General features: G+C 36.3%; 1 long non-coding RNA gene across 1 annotated transcript in view; it reads right to left on the bottom strand.

Annotated features, from left to right (window-relative positions):
• The window catches only part of LOC141506923 (uncharacterized), a 74,609-nt gene extending 55,570 nt beyond the window's left edge, over positions 1-19,039 (bottom strand). Inside the window, exons 1-2 of the long non-coding RNA XR_012474017.1 lie at positions 18,964-19,039; positions 17,334-17,444 (exon numbers count right to left, since the gene is read on the bottom strand). This is a non-coding gene — a long non-coding RNA (uncharacterized LOC141506923). The remainder of the gene's footprint in view (positions 1-17,333; positions 17,445-18,963) is intronic.
• Positions 19,040-25,926: the final 6,887 nt, after the last annotated feature.

Genomic DNA, 25,926 nt, shown 5'->3' with positions numbered 1-25,926 from the left:
CTTATATGAAGAGAAGTAGAGAAGGAAGAGATAGCCAATATAAAGCCACAGAAATGGAAATCAAACAAACATCACCCCAAAAAATCTCTGGGGTTTTAAAGAACAATTCAATATGATTCAGGAATTATGAAACAAGCCACTCCAATGTGTCAGGAAATTTATTTTTTTCATCATTAAATTTTTGACTAAATGCACATATGGCTCATTCACATATTTTAAATATATATAAAAAGAGACAAATGTAATGATCCCAATGTGACATTTGATATTTACATGGAAAACTGCTTTATTTAAAGTACATCACAATCACAATGTTGTCAAGAACATCGCTGTCATATATGACTTTTAAGTTCCTTGGCATGTATGTGTTGATCACTATGGCTTTACCATAAAATAAACAATGTATAAGAAGGCTGGAAAGGAAGAATCCATCTGGATCTTATTTTAAGTAAACAGGAAGAACTGGCTGGCAAATTAAGAATGATGACAGCCTTAAAAGGCCTTAAAATTTTTTAAAAAATAAAACAAAGAGCAAACGCAGTCTGACAGTCCCCTAAATATCAAGTAAAAAGAGCTCAAACCTAGAATATCTAGAATCCCAAGAGATTTTGAAAAGAAAATTGGTTAAATTTAGATAAGAAGCCTCAGGAAGGAAATTCTGATGACAAGAGTCAATTTCAAAGAGAAAGAAAGGAGAAGAGATATTGGGGCATAGGTTGGAAAAGGTGTCTTAAGAGATTAATGTAGAATTTCATTGGCTATAATACAGAATTAAAGAAAAATAATTATGAAGTGCTCACAAGTATAATATTAAGGCCTGGAGATATAGACAAAAAATGTACCTCTCCTCAAAGATATTCACGCTCTAATTGGGGAAGCAGCACATATGAAAATTCATATGTCATATGAATATAGCAGGGTAAAAAGATCCAGGGTCCTTAGGATATATAAGTAGATCAGTTGGGGCTGGAGAACACAGTCACAGGACAGACTGTAGGGTTCTGAGATAGTCTTCATGGCCTCTCTCTACCTTAACCAGAAGGATTGTGCTTGGTGTCTTCCAGTTCATTTAAGAGCTATTTATTATCAGTTCTATAATTTTTGCTGTCCTATTAGGGTTGGGGGGGAAAGGTACTCCCATTAGAAGTAATTCTTTCCCCCCCCCCCCAGAGATTTCATGGGATCAAGGTGGCAAGGAAAAAAAAATCTAGAACAGAATCCAGAAAGTAAAAATACAAATTGAAAATGAAATTCTAGACATCCTTAATCAATAATTATAAATAAAAACTAAAAAGCTAAGGAATATAAAGTAATGCAAAGAACAAAATAAATAAATAAATATCTATCAAAAACCTTACTAAGAAGGTTTGAGAAGCAAAGAAATCAGAGCGAGAACTTTCATAGGAGGATATAGAAAATTTCTGGTCATATAGAGAGTTCACAAGAAGTCCCACACAATGGAAGCTTGAGTTCTATTAACATGATGAATGACAGCACAGTTCCATTAAGAAAGATGACTAAAATAAGATTTTTTTCTGGCAAAAGTGGCAGACCCTAAGAAGATTCATAATTATTGACTAAATCTCTTTATAAAGCCTGGTGAATTATTAGCAAGTACTTCACTATCTTCCTCTCAGACACAAATCTGATTCCACCTTTCCTAATAAAAGTCATCATACACCCAAGTACCAAAAACTGACAATACCAAGGACTCCTCCAAATATAGACCAATAATGAACTATATATCTACTGCATATAAAGCAGTCATATCTTGTTACCCCAAAATTCTAGAATATCTGCAAAAATATAAACTAAAAAAGCAACAAGGACCAAAAAATCTCTATGGTTTAAAGAACGACTCATTAATGATTCTATAATTATTGAACAAATCATCTAAAAGTGCCATAACCTTTATATCACCTTTATTATAATGAAGCTTTTGACTAATCTACTCTTATGGCTTATTCACATATTTAAAAATATTTAAAAGAACTAAATATAGTGAGCACTTGATGCTTACATAGAAACACCAAGAACAATTACTATATATGATATTTTTTAAGCCTGGTATGGTTCTGCCTAGCATTAAAGCTTATCATTATCTTTCCCAAAGGGAACTGATTAAGATTCTAAATCATAGAGAGAGTTGAATCACAACATCATACTAATCACTTCCTACACATGGATAAGCAAATGATATAGTTTCACAAAAAATAAAATAAAATAGATAAAAAAATTCTACACTAAAAATTTCATTCCATAAATATTTTCTTCAATGATATGAAAATGCCATTTGGGCTCAATTACTATAAAAACTCTTAATGTATGACAAGGAAAACAGACCTGAAGACATGAATTCAAATTCTAAGCTCAAATAGAGCTAGGAGATAAGGCAAACCTTTCTCTTGGTGAGACACATCAAAGTGACAAATCAAGAAGAAGGAAATTTGCTATGTAGGTCAAGAAATTTACTGGCATCCTAAAATCAATGTTGAGTGAGAAGAATACACTTACAATAATTTATGCAATTTTTTATTACTGAACTGAAGGCATCCCTTTAGGAACATTAAAAAAATGGTAATGAATTTAGAAAGTCTCCAAACAAATCTGCTATAATATTAACAAAAAGTAATCACTTCAGGGCTAAAAGAAAAATAACTACTTCCATGCTAAAAAAAAAAGGAAGATTAATAGATGTGCTCAAATTACATAATAATTAGATTAAAAACTGATGGAAAAATATTTTTGGAACATATACAAATTCACAGAACAACTAGTATATGTCATTAGATTTATTGACTGTAATCAATACTGGATTACCTCCAGATGAAATCAACCAAGATCCTGGAACTAAGAGATTCTTCTAAGTCAACAGATGTGAAAAAATGACTGAGTTGCTCAGATTTGTTTATAGAAATCAACAGATTCATGTAGTCAAAAAAGATCAAAAATGATCAAAAATGATCAGGAGATTGCTACTGGAAATTAGAGAAAGATAAATAGCCCTGTATTCATCAATAAGATTACGCCAGAACATTATGGAATTCAACTATCACTGCAGGATACAAAAAGTTATTACCTACTGAATAGGTAAGTTAAACAGTTAAATCAAAATTACCAATGACCATGAAAATTTAAAACTGTATTTAATAGATGTAACCATGATATAGATTCATAAATTCTGAAACATGAAATAGAAAGCTTTCAAAATACAGTACCTAGTGAATAGAAAGGCACAAGAGGAAATTAAGACAATATAAAAATAAAAGAAATCAATAAAAATCTAATTAAAAAAAACAGAAACCCTCTTATATAACTGGATGACCAGAAGTAAGCCAGTGGTCCTGGTAGAAGTAGAAAGTTATGAAAGAGTTTAGGTGGGAAGACAATAAATTCCATTTTGGACATACTGAATTTGAGATTCCTAAAGAAATTCAGATGTTGTTGGTGTTGGCTTACTGAGGTTGCCTTAAAAATACTTTCACTAAGTTTGCAAAAGATTACCTCTACTTCCCTATTTCTTTATCTAACCATAAAACATAATCATTTTGTCCATCTGCACCATAATCAGAACATTAACCACAAAAGTAGATGAGTGGGATAGCAATTTGTCCCAGCAGTGTCTTTCTCTGAACTCCATTCAATATAGAACTAGAAAAATGAAAAATAAATATTTAATAAATAATTTAATAAAATTACTTTAAAAATAAAGTAGAAGCTGCTAGGGAAAACAAACAGGAGGAAGGTAAAAAGTAGTTCCAATTTTTCAAAGAAGTAAGGGGGAGTGGTTCAAATTATAGGACCAGAGCTTAAAGTGAATTCCTACTAAAATTCTAGATAGGGTTAATAAGAGCTGCTAGAACTGAGATAATATTTGAAGGTTTATAAAGTGCTTTACAAATATTATCATCCACCATCCAACCCTGTAAGGTAAGGGATTATTATCCTCCCCATTTTACATGAGGAAACTGAGGCAAACAGAGGATAAGTGCTTAGAGTCACACAGTAATAGTCTGAGGCTGACATTGAACTCATTCTTTCCAATTCTAGGTCCAGTAATTGGGATACTTCATTGGAGTACCTAGCCCCCCCCCCCCCCAAAGGAAATGTGCTTTTACTGGAATAGGAATTTCCAAGTAAGCAAACTTCCTTTGATGAGAGCATCTATTGCCTTAAAGAGTTGATGAAAACAAGAGTTTAAGTGACTTGGTTGTGTTCTCACACAAGCAGAGTGCGAACACAAGTCTTACTGACTTCAAGGCTGGCTCTCTTAAAAAATTCTAGAGCTTTCTAGAGATAGAATGAGTTGTATTATATCAAGACATAGTGAGTTCCCAATAACTGGAGATCTTCAAACTAAGACTAAATGACCAGCTGCCAGAGATACTGTAGATAGAATTCATGATTTGGGAAGGGATAAGAGTAATGTTAACAGTCCCCTTCAAATTTCTAAGCTTAATTATAAGCAATCATAATGGTTGAGAATTTCATTTAAAGAGGGAATAGAGTGAAATGCATTTTAATTAATTACTTACCTAAATAGAACTTGAATTTCTAAATGATTTTATTTCTCATAGAGTGGAGAAGTAAACAGGCATTTTATAACAGTATGGAATTATACTAGGGTTAGAGGGGAGGGCAGTAATTTGAAGTAAAAAAAATAAAGGTGGCAGAAGTATAAAATATATTATAGCTTTAAGACACTCATCTTAAACCTATTAGTTTCTCAATCCCCCTATATCCCAAAATTTAAAATCTGTCCAAGGAATCCTACTACCCAGTATGTGAGACCATAGCCAGGTCTCAATTATGACTATATAAGGTTTTTAGAATGCAAATCAGAGCTATAAGATGAAATGATGATGATGACATTTAACATTTATGTAGAATCTATTTTAAGTCACTTTAAAATGATCCTCACAACAATCCTGGGAAATAGATGCTATTATTACCTACTTTATGCGGACAAGGAAACTAAGACAGAGGCTAAGTGATTTGCCTAAGGTTACAAAGCTAATAAGTTTTATGAGTCAGAATTTGAACTCGGATCTTCCTGATTTCAGGTTCTAACTAGCTGATACCTCTTAAAATCTGGAATTGTTTTTAAAACACTAATATGTAATCTAAGACTATAGCGGAGCTTAATGTTAATTTCTAAAATGATAAAAATAAAGCTACTATTTATATAGTGCTTTAGAGTTTGCAAGGTGTTTTATAAATATTTTTTAACTTTATCCTCATAAAAACCTTGGGATTTAGGTGCTATTATTATTCCCATTTTACAGATTAGGATACTAAGGCAAATGAAGGTTAAGTGACTTAGCTAGGGTCCCAAAGCTGCTAAAGGGCTGAGGGTGGGATCTCTAGATTCAATGCTGTATGTACTGTGCATGTGAGATATCATATATATATATATATATATGATATCTCACATGCATATATATATTAATACTAATCAGGGATAGGAGAAAATAAACAATTCTAAATCTCTTCAAACATTTCTGTCCACTATCACAAAGGCATACGTGATATTTCATAAATGTTAAAGCTTGTACTCTCTAAAAAAAACAAAAACCAAAAAAAGTCATTGGTCTAAGTGGTTTACCGTGAAAGATAATCCCCTCATGGGCAACCAGGTGACACAGTGGATAGAGCACCAGCCCCGAAGTCAGGTGAACCTGAGTTCAAATTTGACCTCAGACCTAGATGTATGACCCTGGGCAAGTCACTTAATTCTATTGCCTTTCCCCCCCCCCCAAAGGCCCCCGCATCACCCTTTTAAGAACTTTGGCTCCAAACCTCAAAATAAACACTTGTAAAATTCAAATCTATTCTTCATCTTCCCTTCCTCCTTTCCTTCCTTCATTTCTTCCTTTCTTGTCTTCCTTCCTTCCTTTCCCCTCTTTCTTTCTCAAGCATCCAAAAATTCCTCCTCTCCTCTCACACAATTCAGTTCAAGGCCCTCATCACCTCCTGCCTAGATTTTTGCAATAGTCTCTCAAGTAGCGTCTCCACTTCACATCTCTCACCACATCCTCTACACTGATGTCAACATGATTTTGCTTAAGCACAGACTCATCAGGACAACCAACTCTTGGATCTCAATTGCATTTAAGATAATAGAATAACTCTGTTCTTTAACTTTTACAGCTCTTTCGCAATCTAGTGCCAACCTTGCTTGACTATATGTAACTCCCCTTCCTATATTCTGAGATCCAGACAAACTGACCTGGAATGCATCACTTTGTCACTAAACTCCAATTATGACTCCAACACCACAATTTACACAAAACTTTTCCTGATCCTATAAATACTAATGCCCTCCCCTCCCAAAATAATTTGTATTTAATTTTTTATAATTATTTATATTTTGCTCTTTCTATATGTGGATTCAGTAAATATTTACACAGACTGTTCTCACTTTATATAAGTGGACCCTTTAAATGTAATATGAATTTCCCCTGGCCCACTCACTTCACTTTGCCCACATAACAAAGGAATATACAAAATAATTTTGTTGTTGCATCACTTTTCAGTCCTGTCCAATTTTTTGTGACTCCATCTGAGGCTTTTTGGGCAAAGATACTAGAATGGTTTTGCTCTTTTGTTCCACAGCTAATTATACAGATGAGGAAACTGGGGCAAACAGGGTTAAGAGACTTGCCCAAAGTCACATAGTTAAAAAAATTGTCTGAGGCAGGATTTGAATTCTGGAAGAGGAGTCTTTCTGATGCTAAACCCAGTGCTCTCATCACTGTACCATCCAACTACCCACCCAAAATAGTACTTTTACAACATTCATAAAATGTATTAAATGCGGACATATTAAATGTTATACCATGATAACAGACAGTTATTAAATGAAAGATAAAGTCAATGATAAAATATGCACAGTATTATTTAGAAAAGTTAAGCTGTGCATTGTATTAGTCCTTCCTCACCCACCGCACCTGTCTTTTATCACCTGGTCAACTGGTGGTTGGCTGCGCAACATTTTATATGAAGCTATTGAGAGACCATATATGGACAGTGGCTCTTTTTTTTCCTTTTGTCTATCTGAGGATGGAAAGTGTTAACAACCTCAACTAACTTTTGAATTTTTTTTTAAAAATTTAATTATTTGGATCCATTTTTTCCAATGCAAAAATAAAAATCACTCAAATGATAAACTGCTTCTGTTATCTGTTTTGCTGTGAATCTTTGTTGGTTCAGCCTTGGGTTCTGAAGCTTCACTATCTTCCTCCGCAATCTTTGCAGCTAACAGTTCAATCATATCCTCTGTCAGAATTCTCATTTAGATTTCTTTCAGAATTATATAAAGTCGAAATTTTGTGATGCAAATTTATGTAGAGCAAGAACTGTATTTGTCTTCATCACTTGGATGTAAGCCCCCTGGTAGCTAGGTGGCACAGTGGATAGAACAATAGGCCTGAATTCAGAAGGACCTGCCTTCAAATTTGAGCTCAGACATTTGATATTTACTAATTGCATGAACTTGGGTAAGTCACTTTAACCCCCTTGCCTCACAAAAACCAGAAGAAAAAAGACTATATACCCCTTGTAAGTAAATACTGTTTCACACTCTATCTGTATCCCTGCTATCTCAACCAGCAAAAAAGTGAGTATTTAATATAGACCTGTGGATTGATTTCTCAGGAACAGCTGAATTTAATTAGGGAGATCTCCATTTAAATCAATAATTTTTACAAAAAATACTCCCTCTTTGGTTTCTTAAGTCAATAATACATTTTATACATAGTATCACTATACACATAACGCTTAAGGTAAATTAACAATATATTTTATTCTTTTAATTTAATGCAACATTGTATATTTTAACTAATTATGAATCTCCTAAAATAAGAGTAATCAAAATCTTAGAACTGAAAGGAACTTTAATCAATGTGGTATAGGAAAAAGAATTCAGGATTTGAAATCAAAGGATTAGGGTTAAAATCCCACAGATCCCACATGTGACTTTGGGCAAGTCACATAACTATGCTGTGCCTCAGTTTCCTCATTTGTAAAAATGAGGGGTATAGACTACATGACTTCTCAAATCCCTTCTAACTCTGAATCTGTGATCATATAATCTTCATTTTATATTTGAGGGATCCAAAGCTCAGAGTTTTCTTGACTAATACAGTGTTTTAATATTACCGAGTGCTTATTTTTCATATCTATTCATCTTGAATAGAAATTGAACTAAAAATTCAAACAAAAAGAATAACTACTTCTAAGTGCTTCACATTTTAAAATATTAAGCTTCCTATTCTCTCATTTCTAAATATACAATTGGCATAGGAAATGTCTTGCTAATATGACTTGGATTCTCTGGAACAAATTATTCACACAAAATATGAAGAAAACATTTAGAAATGGAACCATAGATCATTATGTTATAGAAGAAATAGAAAATGAACTTAAAGGTCGATGCGTTGCCAAGGTCTACCTACACAATAACTATTCAAGTTAAAACTTTAGGATACAAGCCATCATATGATGCAAAGAAAGGATTTAGGAACAGTATTGTAAAGGGAACCACGTTATCAAGGTGTTCTCATCCTCCCCATTTTGGACATATCACAATGAATCAGCAAGTGCATGCTATTAAAATTTACTTTTTCATGAAGTTGAATATATTGTTAATGCTTAAAGAGAAGAATCCCTAAGAACAGCAGATTAGGCAATGGAAAATATTGCATGTTGTTAAACTGAAGGCAGTTTATGTATCTTATACCAAGTTAAATTATGAGAGGCCTTTTTAGACACTCAAAGACACAAATTTTGTAGTACTTATCCACAAAACACTCCACCTCACATTTTTTTCTGGCTTTCCCCATGGGCTGCCTCCTCTGCTCTGCCTTCTGAGTTCCTGGGTTTCCTTTAAGTTCTAATTAAAATCTTATTTTTATAGGAAGCCTCCCTAGTCCTTTTAATTCTAGGGCCTTCCCTCTTTTAATCATTTCCTTTTTTTTTATCCTAAATGTAGATTGTTTGTATATATTTGTTTGCATGTTGCCTCCCATTCAATTGTAAGCTCCCCAAGGGCAGGGACTGTCTTTTGCTAGCGACATAGCTGGTTTCTTGACTGACTTAATATTAAACTTATGGAAAAGTTCCTGTCTTCTACCTATTGAGTCCTATATTCCTTTATAAGTAAACAATTGAATTTCTAATGAACATACAATAGGAAAAGAAAAAAATCACTTTGCAGGGATCTGCTCTCCTGTAAAGGCCAGCCTTATAGTATACATTAATAAAATAGAGCAATTCTTATTAAAGTAAATATAAAAATGTACAATAGAATATCTTAAACTAAATGGCATTCCTTTGGGGGAACTGAACAAAAGTTCTTCAGGTGATATGAATGAAAATATATCTTCTTTTAAGTAATTCATGATATAGCTAGCATAGTCTACTGAAGAGTTCTAACAATACCTGTCACATGTTGAGGCTTTACAATCCTGGGGCAGTCTGTTAGTCTCTCAACCCCAAGGCCTAGGATGTAAAGAAGGTACTGACTTTGGTGATACAAGTTTCTTCAAGTGGGATCTTCTCATACCAATGAAATTAAAGACCCAGTCTATCCCTATAATTATTACATAATTATTTACCACTGAGAATTGTTTGAATAGCATCAGTGCAGAAAAAAAAAGTAGTCTAATGTAGTAATAGACCTCCCAGCGAAAGGTTTAACCTTTTAATTTGGCAAACCAAAAAAAATGTTGTTTACATTACAAATATCAACTATAAACAGAACAAGAATTCCAAGAGGTATATTACTTTAATGTTCCATTATTCCTTAACTTAAATATTTGGTTGGAGCTAGGTTATCAATCTGGGAATGATAAAAATCACATCATCTAAAAAAGCCAGTTTCTTTACATGACTCTTTGTTCACACATTTTTAGTGATTTTTCCAGATTCTCATTTTAAAAACCAAACCACCAGTTTTCTTTCACTTATGAAGAAATCCCATGAAAGTTCTTATGTGACTATTATTTAATGAGATCACAGACAATATCCATGTCCTTTGGGGGTCAAATTCTGGGTATTATCTCATTTGGCACAACACCTAGGAGAACACTTAATTATTTCTAATAATATTCAAAAAATTGTCTTTCAAGATGCATTAGCATGCCCAATTTCCAAATTCTGCCAAGGGTCTTACAATGGGAAAATTAAGACTCTTTTCCCTCTATCAATTCCTGCCCCACTCCTGTCGTTATAGATTGGATTTTTTAAAAAAAAGAAAAGCACTCAGAGAATTCAGTAGAAAAACATTTTTTTAAAGATAATACTTTAAAAATGGAAAACTTGCATTCTGTTCAAGTTTTTCTTTAGTATTTAAATATTAAATATTATGCATATATATTTTCAGATTTAAAAGCTATTAAGAAGTCTCATGAGAGAAAAGAAAATGGAAATCCTTTCCTATACTCAATCATTTTCCTTAGCAAGTATCATGGGAGGGGGCAACTAAGTGGCACAGTGGATAGAGCACAACCTCTCACAACACAAGGCAGTTCTGAGATAAGGAACAGACAATCAATCAATGAACACAATACTTCCTAGGTGTGTGACTTTGGGCAAGTCACTTAACTCCATTGCTTCACAAAAAAAAAAAAAAATTAAAAAGAAAAAAAGGTAAAGCATTGTGAGTCCCTAACCCCATCATTCTCCTAAATCATCTCACTAGTTTCCAATGGATATCTTTCTCCTAACCTATTCACCGTATATGTGGGGGTCTAGTTTTCAAAAAGAAGAATAAAGAAAGAAAAAGCTAGCTCTGGTTCCCATAATGTTATAAGAGACAGCTAGTAGCACAGGGTAGAGCATTTGGGGCTAGAGTCAGGAAGTCCTGAGTTCAAATCCAGACTCAAACCACTGACTCTTTGTGAGACTCTAGACAAGTCACTTCACCTGACTCAGTTTCTTCATCTGTAAAATGGGAATAATAATAGAATCAAATAAGAGATTTGTAAAATGTGTAGTACAATGTCTATACTCTAGGTGCTTATTTCTTTCCATCCTTCCTTCTTTCTTTTTCTATTATAATACATTGTCTTAAATTATAAAGGTCAAAACTGTAGGGAGTGAAAGAAGTTTGCTCCCAACTCAGATGTTCACCCTGATGAAAAGCTTTTCTAACCCCTTACAAGTTATGGCTCTGCCCCTGTGAACATGATCTCTCAGGTCCCAAGGGTCAAAATTAGTGGCAGTGGTTGCCATTTTTATTATTTAATAAATTTCTTGTATTATTCAAAAGAATATACTGTCTGTTAGAAGTTTCTAGGTGGCTAGACCTGGAAGCAGGAAGACCAGAGTTCTAAGCAAAACTTAGAAACTTCCTAGCTATGTGACTCTGGGTAAATCATCCAATCTCTGCCTCAGTTTTCTCATTTGTAAAATTAGAATAAGAATAGCATCTATCTTCCAGCATTGCTATGAGGATCAAATGAGGTATTTGTAAAGTACTTTGCAAATACGATTATAATTCTTATATATGTATATGTGTGTGTGTATCCTTATGCATAATTATCCTAATTAAATTATACATGAGAATTATTATTAAATTATATGACCTAATGCTCTAAAAGACCCACTGTCCTCATCTGGGCAAATAAGACACTCCACATTCAGTGTTTCTTGAAGGTCAGCGCCAAGAATTGTATCTTAAGCCCTAGTAACCATACAATATTAATAAGAATGCCAATGATGGAATGACTGCACTATCAAGATGAACTTAAGGATTAAATCCTGATGACAGCATGGGAACTGTTACAGGTGAAAAAAATCATTACACAGAACTGACTTTCAAAGTTAAGGGTAACAACTGATCTCTAGCTGAATAATATAGACTCAGGGACAGCTAGGTAGTTCAGTGGCTAGAGCACCGGGCCTGGAGTCAGGAGGACCTGAGGTCAAGTTTGGCCTCAGATACTTAATAATTATCTAGCAGTGTAATCTTGGGCAAGTCACGTAATCTCATTGCCATGCAAAAGCCAAATTATTATTATTATTAATAATAATAAGTTCCTTATCATTTTGAATTTATTCATTTAGAATATGTGCTCTTAGACCTTTACCATTTTAACTTCCTAAAATAGGAAAATGTCAACATGTGATCATTTTCTACTGTTCTGAAGACTAATGTAGCTTACAACTTTGGTCTCCTGTTAAATCTGATGTGACATAGTGTAACACAGTCATTTCTTCTTTACTCAAAGGCTTAGCAACTTGCTGACAAACTTGCAGTCCCTTTCTCCATCTCCTTTCCTAGTTAAGGAACCCCCCCCCCCCCCAGTTTTTGTTTTATTATCATTAACAATTGCTGACATTTATACCATACAAAGTGCATTCCCCAAACAAAATGTGCAAATATCAGCTCAGTTTTTATAGATGAAGAAGCAGGTTCAGGGGAGTTGTGAACTTGGTCACATAACTAGTATCTCTAACCCAAGTGTTCCAACATTGTTCTATTCATTCTATGCCACACTGCATATCCATTTTTATCAGAGCAACAAGTCAAGGACATTCCCTTTAGTTAGCCAGCTACCAATGAAGGGCAGGTGATCTCTTTCTCTTCTTCCTTCTCTATCTTCCTCTCTATTTCTCTCCTCCCTCTTTCGTTCTCTCTCCCTCTCACCTTTCTTCCTTTCTCTCTCTTCCTCTTTCCACTCATCTCTCCTCTCTTCCATTTTCTCTTCTCTTCTCTTCCCTCTCCTTTCTCTTTTCCTTTCTTTCTCCCTTCCTTTCCTTTTTTCTCTCAACTCTTGCTTTCTTTTTCCTCTCTTCCTCTTCGTTTTCTCTTACTCTCTCCTCCCTCTCATTCTTTCTCTCTTTCTCTTTCTCTCTCTGCCTCTCTCCTTTCTCTCTTCCTCTCTTTTTTATGTTATTACTTTAAGCAAATAAGATTTTATTTTAGAACCAATTTAATTAAGAACTGTCCCATTTTTATCAGAACCAAAGGAAGACTTCCTTTCAAAAAAAGAAGCAACAGGGCGGCTAGGTGGCATAGTGGATAAAACACTGGCCTTGGCCTTGAAGTCAGGAGTACCTGGGTTCAAATCCGGTCTCAGACACTTAATAAATTACCTAGCTGTGTGGCCTTGGGCAAGCCACTTAACCCCATTTGCCTTGCAAAAACTTAAAAAAAAAAAGCAACATGTACATAATAAAGATAAGTAGGTTTTTAAAATAATGTTTTAAACTGAATTTTTAGGAATGAGAGGCAGAGTAATGAAAGAAAGTCAGCCTTGGTCAGGAAGACTTGGGTTCAAGTCTGGGTTCTTGAGTTTGAGTCTTGATGATGATGAGTATGTGGTCCTGGGTAAATCACAACCTCTCACAAAACCCACAAGGCAGCTCTGAGATGAGGAAGAGATAATCAGTCAATGAACATTAAGGGCCTACTATGTACCAGAATTGTGCTGAGCACTGAAAAAATAAAAAGATTAAAAAACCTGTCAATAAAGAGATATACAAAAATATGGTCCCTGCTTTCAAGAAGCACCCAGTCTGACAGGGAAAACAACAAGCAAATATATACAAATAATTTATATACAAGATAAAGAGGAAATAATCAAGAGAGGGAAGAGACTAGAATTAAAGAGTTGGGAAAGACTTCCTTTAGAAGATGGGGTTTTTGTTGGCACTTAAAGGGAGTCTGGAAAATTAGTAGTCAGAGCAGAAGAGGGAAAGCATTCCAGACATTAGGGGATGTCCGAGAGTAGAGTTGAGAAATATAGCGTCTTGTTTGTGGAACAGCCAGGAGCTCAGTGTCACTATATATAAGAGTATGTTGGAAAACAAGGTATAACAATACCAAAGAGGTAGGAGGAAGTCAGTTATAAAAGACTTTCAATGCCAAACAGAGGATTCTATAAGTGATTTTGGAAGCACCAGTATTTACTGAGGGGAGATAATTGAGGAGGGGGTGGTATGATCAGATTTGCACTTTAGGAAAATTACTTTGGTGGCTGAATAGGAGATGAACTGGAAAAAGGAGAGACTTGAGGCAGGCAGCCCTACCAAAACTATTGCAACAATTCAGGTGGGAGGTGATGAGGTCTGCACCAGAGAATAGAAGGGAAAATATCAAAGGGATGCTGCAAAGGTGACATTGGCAGGCCCTGACAACGATTGGATGGATGAGAAGCAAGAGACAATGATGACTAAATGAGAACACCCAAGTTGGATTTAAAGTTTTACATACTTTCTTCTACTCCTCCCAGTCCCCCCCCTTTCCTTAAAACAATACTCTTAACCAGAATAGATACTCAACAAATATTTGTTCAATGGAATTAATATCAAAAGGTTCCTCCTTGCCCTGAAGAAGAGAGTTGGGATTTCCCACAGGAGGAAAGTCCCTGTTGCTTAATGAGTATTCACAGGTATATCCAAGTGGCAGATTTGGGGGGGGAGGGGATCAAGAAAAAGAGAGAAAAAAGAGAAAGAGAAGGAGGCAGACAATGATCACATTCTTTTCTTCCTCTCTCCCTGACTCTGGGCATACCATACTAGAAGGATCATTTCTCTACTCTGTAGTCAAAGGAAATCAGCCAATCATCTCTCCATCATCCCTTATGATGGAAGCCAGCTTCCCTTGAGACCCAATTGACCCCAGTTCCTCTGATACAGCCTCCTGGTCATCTAAGGTCATAAAAAGTTCTAGCCACATGGAGTCCAGTCATCAGACATAGTGGATTTCTGAAAACCATGTAAGTTACTGAGTCTTCCACCAAATTCTCCCCTGTAGAGAAGAATTTTCCCTGTGGAGAAGCTAAGGGTCACTGTATCCTTGTTGCATATTCTTGTTGTGATCAGGGCAAAAATAAATCTTCTGTTAACTATTCAATGACTTTTGAGTCCTTCATTTTTGCTCCAATATTGAACCCTAAGACAGTGTAGTGTTGGAGTTACTACCAACATTCTTGATTTCAAGGGTCCTAAAGAGACTGAGGCTATACAAGATCTTTGGGGACAACAGAGAGATCCTAGGGTCAGTTTTACCTGATCCAAGCTATAAGGATATAAGGTCTTAATTCCCCCCACCCACCCCAAGAAGTCCTTTCAACCAGGCTGGACTGCACTGGATTTCTCTGATCAGTGGCAAGACCTGGATCCAATCTTATCTAATTTCGTACTTCAGGGGATAGGCTAAAACTGAATTAGTCTCAGGGAGAATTAAGTCAAGTCAACAATTCTGGATACCATATCTACTATGAACAGGAAAAGGGTAAAATGTAGGATAATCAGACACCTAATTATTAATCCCACTCAAGTTTCACTTGCACCATGATTCCATTTCTGGCTTTTCTCCGAGTTTCTCTCAACTCTGGGGGGGGGGGGGGGGGGGGGGAGTCAAGTATTTGATGATATGGGAAGATAGGCACAGTTGGCATTGGGAAAATAGCTACTAGGTAGTTTCAATGAAAACAGTTGGAAATTTTCAGTGCAAAACTCAGAATTTGATTCAAAGTCTGGAAAGTCTTCCTTGTACAACCTACCTTCAACTGTACCCCAATCTCAGAGGTAAATACTATTACATATCTGGGGTTCAATTAACTTATTTGAAATAGGTTTTCATATTTTTTTGGTATTTCAAATATATATTACTAAATATTTATATAATTTGGTACTCCTAAATAGTTCAAATTTTGGTAAGAAACAAGAAGCAACAACAAATTTCTTTATATATATATATACATACATATACATATATATATGTATTCTAAAGCACCTAATAGTTTCCCACTATATACCATTTATATAATTCAATATTCAAATAAGTTCTCAGTTCACTCTATCCCCCTTTTTGACATAAAAGATAGATTATTTCTGTTTGTCTTCCTAGAAAAATAAATTATCCTTTACTATTAGGACAGAAAGAAAAATTTTTTTTTTCCTCTGATAAGTTTTCACTGTGAATATAATTTATATTTTTGAAACTATTACAAATAGGTGTCCAGATGACTCATTTTAAGTACAATTAACAGGGATGAAATGAACCCACCAAGACACTTGGAAAAGTAGTAGACAATCAAGTTTAGAAGCAAGGGCTTCTGACTCTAATCCCAGGGCTCTTCCCAACTGTGACTATAGAAGATGTTAGAATATGAATACATGAATTTTGATTATGACTAATGTCAGTTCACTTGAATGGTGATAAAATAGTTACATCTGACGATTGTACTTTTTGTCACACCCACAAAAATGTAAATTCTATTAAATTTTTAAAATTCAATGCATCCTATTTCTATATTTGTCTCTTAGCACAGGGCCTGAATATAGTAGGGGCTAGAAAAATGCTTATTTCCTATTCCCTTCTTGCTTAATTAGGAAGATCCAAGTAGGATGAAAGCCAATGAATGTCTGTTTTTGAGCTTGGAGAAAAGACATATGAGGAAAAATATGCAAGAGAAGAAAGAAGATAAAAACTTGTTTAAGGGAAATTGTCTTTATAGAGTCAGTTTATTTGAATCAACTTTGTTACACAAAAAGTTTGCATTTTTATTAAAAATAGCTACCAGCAGATCATCAGTACCAATTTTCTCCATTTTGTTGAAAATGTTCTATTATCAATTATTCAAATTGTTTTCCATTTTAGAAAATATTTACAATGAAGTTTTGCATATTGAGAAATATTTTAAGGCACAATTCCCCATTGTTTTCCAAATAGTACTCATTCCTATATGTACCAAATGTAAGTCCTATCTTCCATAGAAAGTCATCCCCAAATTCTCTTAATTATATTGCCTTCCTTTTTGTTAATTATGTCCTATTTATCATGTATGTAAGTCTGCTTTGAATTTATTTGTTTGTATATTGTTTCCCTTTTAAGCTCTTTGAGGGCAGGGACACTTTTTTGTCTCTTTGTATTCCCAATGCTTAGCACAGTGCCTGGTAAATAGTAGCTTAATAAATGTTAACTAAAATTGATTGATTCCTAATATTGAAAAATTGGCCACTATAAATATAAAGCTATTTTCATTAAAGGAAACAGAATTTCAATTAGAGAGAATATATTATTATGCCAAAGAAACAATGCACTTCAATTATGCAAGGGACCAAGAAATTTAGTGCTATTGTGATTTTGTGTGCTTATGTGTATTGTGATTTTTTTAGTTTAAATAATCACTAGACTATGACAAGAGCCTTATTCATCATCTGAGAATACTGCAAATTAGGTTTCACTGTACTATTCATACTTCTTTAAACAATGTCAGAACAATGAACTTTTAAAACTTTGATAAAACAGAATATGTTCATAATAGTAGAAAGGCAATTATAAGATCATAGATGATTGGTTTAATTGTTTTACATACCTGTGGGTAATCAGGTTTCTGTGCTTAATCATCTTTCTTTACTCTTATTTTCTTTGATTTTTCTGTTAACTTCTAGCAACTCTTTCTTACTCTTGGTTTCAATAGTGCCACCTGTAGTCGTTTAGAAGAAGAAAAAAGTATTATGCCTTTAGAATCCTTCTTTTACAGAGCAAATAGCAAAATAACTGATCTGATATTAAATTTCCCATTTATATGACCTTTAGGCCAAGGAGGCATGGGAATGAGAATTTATTAAGAGCCTTTATGTGCCAACTACTGAACGTTGTTGTTCAGTCATTATTCAGTCATGTCTGACTTTTCGTGACCCCATTTGGGGTTTTCTTGGCAAAGATACTGGCATGGTTTGTCATTTCCTTCTCTAGCTCATTTTATAGAGGAGGAACTGAGGCCAGACAGGGTTCAGTGACTTGCCCATGGTCACACAATAGTAAACTGCCTGAGACCAGATTTGAAATTAGGAAGATGAGTCTTTTTGACTCCAGGCCTGGTTCTCTATCCATTGTACCACCTTAATGCTTTATAAATAACTCATTTGATCCTGACAACAAACCCTGTGATATCTGCACTATTTATGATCCTCATCATACAAGGAGGAAGCTCAGGCAGACAGAGATTAAGTGACTTTATGCTCAAAAAGGAAGGCTGGCTTATTAAAATGCTCAATTAGACATAATGGAAAAAGATATATTCAGCCTCCTAATATGACATATATTAGTAATTGGGTATTTTAAAAATAACTACGTCAAGAATTGTGTCTTTACAGAGCATGGTTGCACTTGAATTTTAAGGTATTTCACAATTTAACTTAAAATGAAGTTTTAATTTAATTGATTATTTAAAATTATTTAATTGATAGATATTTATAGATATTTAAAATTATTTAATTGATTATTTAAAATATTTTTTCTCATAAAAATTGAAAACATTCATCCATGATTAACAAATTCATTTTAAATAGCTGTTAACTAATTCCAGCCAATACCATAAAATTTTCCCCAACACCCAAACAATGTCACTAAACCATGTAAATTAACCATTTCTGTGGTCTTATTCTATTTTAGTACAGGCGTGTTCCATTCTATTAGAGAATTGGGCTATAGGTAAATTTATAAAAATGAGAAGCAACTGCCAGGTAAACAAAGACATGTTCCACATTATTTAGTCTATTTGTCGTAAGGAGAGTATTGCCGCACATGTCTAATTGCTCCTCTCAAGCAATGACACAGGAAGGCCACCGATCTGCAATTCTACTCCAGGTCTGTGAGCTTTAGTCCATAAACTGTTACTTCTTAAAGGAGTCACCTAAGAAGTTGCAGGTTACACAGGTATCAATGTAAACTGCACTTAGTACCATCAAAACTAAGCGGCTCAAGTTGGAAAGGCAGCATTTTTATCACCACTAGGGATGACGTCCCCCTTTTAACAATTTGCTCTTTTGAAATATATCAGATTTTTAGGGCGCAATAGAGAAATGTTTACAATAAATCCTCCCCCTCCGCACCACTCCCTACTTCTTTCCACACTCAAAATTAGTTCCCGATAGTCCAAAACTACCTACAGGTACAAAAGCATCGCCTTCAATCGATCAGTCAATCAGTAGGAAGCCTACCAGGAGAAGTGAGCACAGGTGGCCTCCCCCGAGCATTCACAGAGCGGCCCGAGGCGGCCTCCCAGCAGCAGAGCGCTCCTCCGCCTGGCTGCGGCGCGGGGCTCCGGAGGCGGCGGCTGCGGCTGCGGGTGCTGCTGCTCCTGCTGCTCCTGCTGCTCCTGCTGCTGCTGGCCGCCGGTGTGGGCGGGGAGCGGGCCAGCCGCCACCCCAAACTTCATGTTTCCGAACTGCTGCCCCCGAGGCGCTTCAAATCCGGGGAGTCGGGGGAGGAAGAACAGCGGCCAGGGCCGGGAGGGCCGGCGGCCAGGGCCGGGCTGCCCCGCTAGCCTTGCAGAGCCGGGGAGGCGCGTTTCTCCGTGGAGTCTTCCTCCCCACACCTCCCTACCTCCGCCGCGACACCTGCCCGCGCGCACACCGCACCGGGGGAGGGGGCGAGGGAGGGAGCGGGGAGGGAAGGATGAAAGGAAGCAAGGAAGATGGAAGGAAGGAAAGAAGGAGGGGAGGGAGGGCAGAAGGAAGCGAAGGAGGAAAAGAAAAAAGGAAGGAAGATGGAAGAAAGGAAGGAAAGAAGGAAGAAAGGAGGGAAAGAAGGGAGGAAGGAAAGATAAAAGAAAAGGAGAAAAGAAGGAAGGAAGAAAGGAAGGAAGGAAAGAAGGAAGAAAGGAGGGAAAGAAGGGAGGAAGGAAAGATAAAAGAAAAGGAGGAAAGAAGGAAGAAAGGGAAAGAAGGGTGGAAGGAAAGATAAAAGAAAAGGAAGGAAAGAAGGAAGAAAGGAGGGAAAGAAGGAAGAAAGGACGGAAAGAAGGGAGGAAGGAAAGATAAAAGGAAAGAAGGAAGAAAGGACGGAAAGAAGGGAGGAAGGAAAGATAAAAGGAAAGAAGGAAGAAAGGAAAGAAAGAAGGAAGGAAGGAGGGAAAGAAGGAAGGAGGGAAGGAAGGAAAGAAGGAAGGGAAGGAGGAAAAGAAAGAAGGAAGGAAAGATAAAAGGAAAGAAGGGAGGAAGGAAGGAAAAGAGGAAGGAAAGAAAGAAGAAAGGAAGGAAAGAAAGAAGAAAGGAAAGAGGAAAAGAAAAAAGGAAGAAAGGAAGGAAGGAAAGAAGGAAGAAAGGAGGGAAAGAAGGAAGAAAGGAAGGAAAGAAGGGAGGAAGGAAAGATAAAAGGAAAGAAGGAAGAAAGGAAAGAAAGAAAGAAGGAAGGAAGGAGGGAGGGAAAGAAGGAAAGAGGGAAGGAAGGAAAGAAGGAAGGCAAGGAGGGAAGGAAAGATAAAAGGAAAGAAGGAAGAAAGGGAGGAAAAAAGGAAGAAAGGGGAGGAGGGAAAGAAAAGATGGAAAAATAAAAGGAAAGAAGGAAGCAAAGAAAGGATGGGAAGGGAAGAAGGAAGGGGAAGGAAGGAAGGAGGGGGGCAGGAAAGTAAGTATCTGCGTGCCTGCCGGAGCCCGGCCAGGAGGCGCCGCCGTCCCTGCGCCCGAGCGCAGCCCACCTGCGCCCGGCGGGCCGGCGCCCCGCTCCGGCCGCCGCCTCCTCCCGCCGCAGCCCGGGCAGCGCGCCCCTCCTCGGCCGCTGCACTCGGGGCCAGGGGCAGCCGCGGCCGGAGGATGCCCGGGCAGGCGCCCCTCTGCCCGCAGCCCAAGCGCCGCGCCGCGCCCGGAGTTGCGGGTGGTGAAGCCGCGAGCGCTCCTGCAGCCTCCTCCTCCTCCTCCCCTCCTCCGCCCGAGTAGGGAGCTACCTTACGGGCGGCTGCTGCCCGCCGTCACCTAGCCTACAGCGAGCCTCCGCGCCCGTCGCCGCCGGCACCTAGCCCGTCTTCCTAGCGAGGAGGCGGCCGAGGCGCGCGCTGCCCTGCCCCGGGCCGGAGGGGAAGCCCGCGCGGCCGGCATGCCCGGGGCGGCGCGGCGCGGGCTGGCGCCGCGGCCCCTCGCCACTCCCCGCCCCCACCCCCACCCGGCAGCGTGCACACGCCGTCTGGCCCACCTGTCAGGGCTTCCGCCCTGCTCCACCCACCGCCTCCCTCCCTCCTCCTTTGTAGCAGAATATTCAGAGCCCACCAACCACTCGGCAGCCCGCCCGCGAGCCCGCCCGCCCGCCCACTCAGCTGTGCGCCCCACCCAGCCTTGGCTCTCGCCTCCCTTTCTCCGCCGTGCCCTCGTCCTCGCTCCAGACCAGCCTTCCTTAGTCTCAAATAAATTGAAGGTCGGCTCTGCCTCCTTTTGATTGGAAGGCAAAGAGTGCATCCTTGGAGAAGAAAAGGGGGGGGGGGGTATACTGCTGCTGCTGATGGTGATGATGGAGATGGTGGTGATGATGGTGATGATGGTGATGATGAGGGTAGAGAAATCAGCACCCCCTTCCTGCACAAGTTTCTGCCTCTCTTCCGTGGCGGTGCTAAACGAATGATCTGTTCCATTTTTTAAACATGCCAGGAGCAATTCTGAGGTGCATTTGTATTTTTTTTTTTTGGTCAATTTTCAATTTTGCGGTTGAGGGTTAAGGAGATTTTAAATTCGACTCCTATGGGAGATTAAGGTTTCTAAAAAGTTTTCCTTAAAATATACATTGTTGGAACCACGATTTTATTTCTTTAACTCGCAAAATATAAATAACAGAACAGCTGTGTTTTGCAGAAACAGATCTTACAAATATGTTACTTGAAATGCATTATAATTATTTTAATTAGGGTGGGGGGGTTAAGTGTATTTTAGTGATTTTTAAAAAGAATATTGACTTTGGAACCATGGCTTTGAGATACTAAAGCCTTCGTGCGTGCTCCTTGCCATAGTTCCAACATTTCATTTTAATAGGAATCATTAACTGATGTAGCCATTTTGAAAAAAAAAATAGATCTGCCCATGCCCCTCCCCCACTTTAGGGTCATTCTTTTGGTTTTTAGACTTGACATAGAACTGTAGCTTTTTAACACCCAAGAAAAACTTTTGCATTTTTTTATTCACTTAGTAATATTTGCTTCATTATTTTTCTACCATTACGGTTTTCTTTGTAATTTTCTTTCAAATAAAATTTAAGGTCCTATCCAAAGGTTATCCTTATTGTAAAATGAGGTATGAAAAATAATTGTAGCCGTTCCACCGGATGGAAATATTTACACTAACTAGTGATTAACAAATGTTTAACTTGACACTTGAAAACGGAACTTTAAAGAAAAAATTTTCATCAAACTAAATCCTACTCTTAGTTACTTCATTGTCTTGTACATTAGCAAATATTAATTTAAATTGTAAATAGTTCATTAAAATTACTTATGAAATGTGTACAACTATTTTTCAGGACGAAGATACAAACTGTACATTCTTAATGAAGAAATTTAAAAGCAAAAAAAGCAATCACTAAAAAAGGATGTTCATTACCAATAACTGAGTGCTCTCTGCTTCTTCTTCAACCATTGGTCAAAGGCTAAATAATACTTTTGATTTCTTAGATATACTTAATTTTTTCTCCTTTTGATAGTCAGGCATAAAAATAATCCTTGAATGTAGTGTTTTGTTCATATTTCTTATTATTTTCATTTCTTGTTCATATATTGAACATCAATTATGTGCAAGCCAAATAGTAATAATCATTTTAAAAATTATTTTTTGACTCAAGTAAATGTCCTCAGATGAATTTAATTTCAGACTTTAGATTTTGATTATATTTAAACATAAAATTTTAACAAGAAAGAATGCCTAATAACAGCTGTCTTGTCTTTCAAGATGTGTATTCGTTATTATAGTCAGTATAAACTGACCTTTGACTTACTTTTTATATATATATAGATTTGAAACACTTTAAAATATTGCCTAATTAGCTGCCTTATCTAATGAGCTACTATGTAACTAATCTATCAAACAATTTCTCAAAACAGTGAGAAAGATAATTATAACAAAGAAGGAACAACTGTTCCCCCCCCCAGAAGAATGGTTCATTTTTCTTATATTACTAAACACTTATTCTTGAGATAACTAGTGGGACCATGGGACAATAAAAGCAAAGTGTGAAGTCAGGAGGATTTCGGTTCAAATGCTATTTCCATCACTAACTATTTCTGTGATGCAAGCCACATCATTTTCACATCATTTTCCTCATCTTAAAGTGAGAGGGTTAAATTGGATAATATCCTAGATCCATTCTAGGACTAAATCTATGGTCTTCCAAACTATTTACACTGGACAGTGAAATTATACTCCAATAGCCTGCTGACCTCCATCTTCTTCGTTTGTTATTAATCTTCTCTGATATTTTCATTAAGATTCAATCTAACTTAACAACCAGAAGGTAAAGAATACTTTTCCAGGTAATGTTTTAACAGGGAAAAATATCACTAGGCGTTTAAAAAATTTGAGTGTCTATAATTTGTAAAAATAAATGCTCAAAAGATAAGGGAAGATGACTGGGTTTTATCTAAATCCAGTTTTCTTTCATTTCAAAACAGTCAATGAAGGAGAGGGAAAAGAATATGTTAGGAGGAGGAAAGCCAAAGAAATTAGAAAGCCAAAAAATATTCATTGTCAAGTGTCTAATGTGAGGGGAAAAGTTCTTAAAGGTTAAAAGGATACAAAAGGAAACCTTCAAAAGAAGAGATTAATTTAGTAATACTTACACCTAGAACTTCAGAAAAGAGAATAGAATGATATAAAAACCCACAGATGAAATGAAAAGGCTGGTATAATAATTTATCCATTCTTTTTCCCTTCCAACTTCTCCTCCAGGACTAGTATTGAAGGCCTTAAGGAGTAAATATTTTTAATAATAGCCAAGAATTTGGGGATTTTTTAAATTTTGACTTATTTTAACTAATAGCATGATTTAAAAAAATAACAACAGCATTTTTTTAACAGGTAGAGAAAAAAGCCACTGGAAGTAGGGAGGTGGTTAGGCAGCAAAGAACAGAAGAAGGGAGGAAGGAGAACATTTAAACATTGCCTCTGGATGAAAGGAACTGTGTCTAAGAAGCTGAACAAACAACCAAACTTCTCTATTTTCTCCAACCATTTCATCTTTAAAATGAAGATTTAAACATAGAGTTTACTACTCCCTGTACTCTGATCTTTTATTGTCCTGATGGTAAGGAACAACATAATTCAGAGTCCTTTAAATAAAAGAGATATTCTGGCATTGTTTAGTAAAAACTCTTTGTCTGGCATTATCTTTGTATTCAAAGGGTGAAAATGGTGTGTCTCTGAGTGGGGTTTATATGTTCAGAGTACATAAACTTGAATTATTTCATTCCATTTTGGTGACTTAGAGAACAAAAAAAGGAGGAAAGATTAAGCCAAAGGTGATTTTATTTCATTTTAGCAAAAAAAAAAAATATCTAATAAATCTCCTAACAGGTAAAGAACCTATAAAATGAAGTCTATGATAATTCAGTTGTCTTTGGATTCAGGGAATCTATCTTCTTTTTCTATTGTGTTGTGATTTCTAGTTATGGGTTATTGAGAGTGCTACTTACAAGGATTTTGACATTAAGAATACCTAACTTGACCATCATAAGGCAGTGGACCACCATAGTGAGAATTGGTGGTTGTAATAATAAAAAGAATTGAAGGAAGAGATAGGGGAAATTAAAGTTCTTCAAGAAAAGTTCAAAGGAAAACTTGATGGTTTGGAAAAGTGAACAGAACAAAAAATTATTTTAATAATAAAGCAGTGAAAATGCTAAAAATTTGATTGGAGAATTCAGCTCAAAAATATTTCAGGAAATAGCATATTTGGAAGAATGAGAGAAGTTTCTACAAAGACAACTATTCTTTTCAGCAAACCTGAATGGGACAGTCTAATGATTTTCTTCTTTATGAAAAAGACATGATGAAAAGGGAAGACTAAACATCATATTTCAGAAAATCATAAAATAAAATTGTCTATAAGTATTGAAACTAATTAACAAAGTAGAGGTCAATAAAATTTATTAAGCATAAGCAAAGAGGTGACCCAGATTTAACTCATTTAGACAAGATAAGCAAGATTTAGAAATAAGTTTACACAGTCATCTTGGGTTCACTTAATCAGGAACACTTACTATTCAAGAAGGAATTCCTTAATAAGAAGTTTAAAAAAAAAAACTCTACAAAAAATCAAAAACAGGGGCGGCTAGGTGGTGTAGTGGATAAAGCACCGGCCTTGGAGTCAGGAGTACCTGGGTTCAAATCCGGTCTCAGACACTTAATAATTACCTAGCTGTGTGGCCTTGGGCAAGCCACTTAACCCCATTTGCCTTGCAAAAAAAAAAAAACCCTAAAAAAAATCAAAAACCTAGAAATTCATCCAGCAAAAATTAGATTTAGACCAGCATCTTATACCATATTCCATATAATTTTTGAGTGGAAAGGCAATCTAAATATAGCCACAGCATTTTTAAAATAAAAGAAAATAACCAAAACATGTGTAATCAGATATGAGACAAAAGAAATTTTAAAAGACAAAACATCTAATATCTATAGGTATATATTTGTATATAATTTATAAGTTTTGTGCAAAGAAGATGATTTGACTTATCCCTGATGGTTTTAAGAGACTATGGAAAAGACAGATAGGCCAGGGAAGAAGGAAAAGAAGAAAGAACTACCACATAAACAAAGTTTACAAGATAAAAAATATACAAATGTGGAGGAAGGGGTGAAAGGAACAGGCATTATGTGAACTTTACTTTCATCTGAACTGGAACAAGTACACACACACGCACACACAAACACACAAAAAACACACATTTGCCATAGAATTGCATTAAGCTTAGCAAGGAAATAATTGGAAATAAAAAAGAGAATAGTTTTAAAAAGGAAGGTAAGATCAGTGAGGAACAAGTCATAAGCAAAAGAAACTCCAACATTGGAAGGTGGATTGGATTTTGAAGGGGGGGGGGGGAGACTATAAGGAAAGAATGAAAGAACCAGGGTCAAGACAATGAGAAAAGAAAAGAGAAAAAGCAAATTCCAAGAGATTAATTCAATTACAATTCACTAGTAATGGCACAG

This window comes from Macrotis lagotis, chromosome 1 (genome assembly GCF_037893015.1).
Source record: "Macrotis lagotis isolate mMagLag1 chromosome 1, bilby.v1.9.chrom.fasta, whole genome shotgun sequence".
Lineage (NCBI taxonomy): Eukaryota > Metazoa > Chordata > Mammalia > Peramelemorphia > Peramelidae > Macrotis > Macrotis lagotis.
The sequence above is the reverse complement of the archived record's forward strand: the minus strand, read 5'-3'. Positions and strand labels throughout refer to the sequence as shown.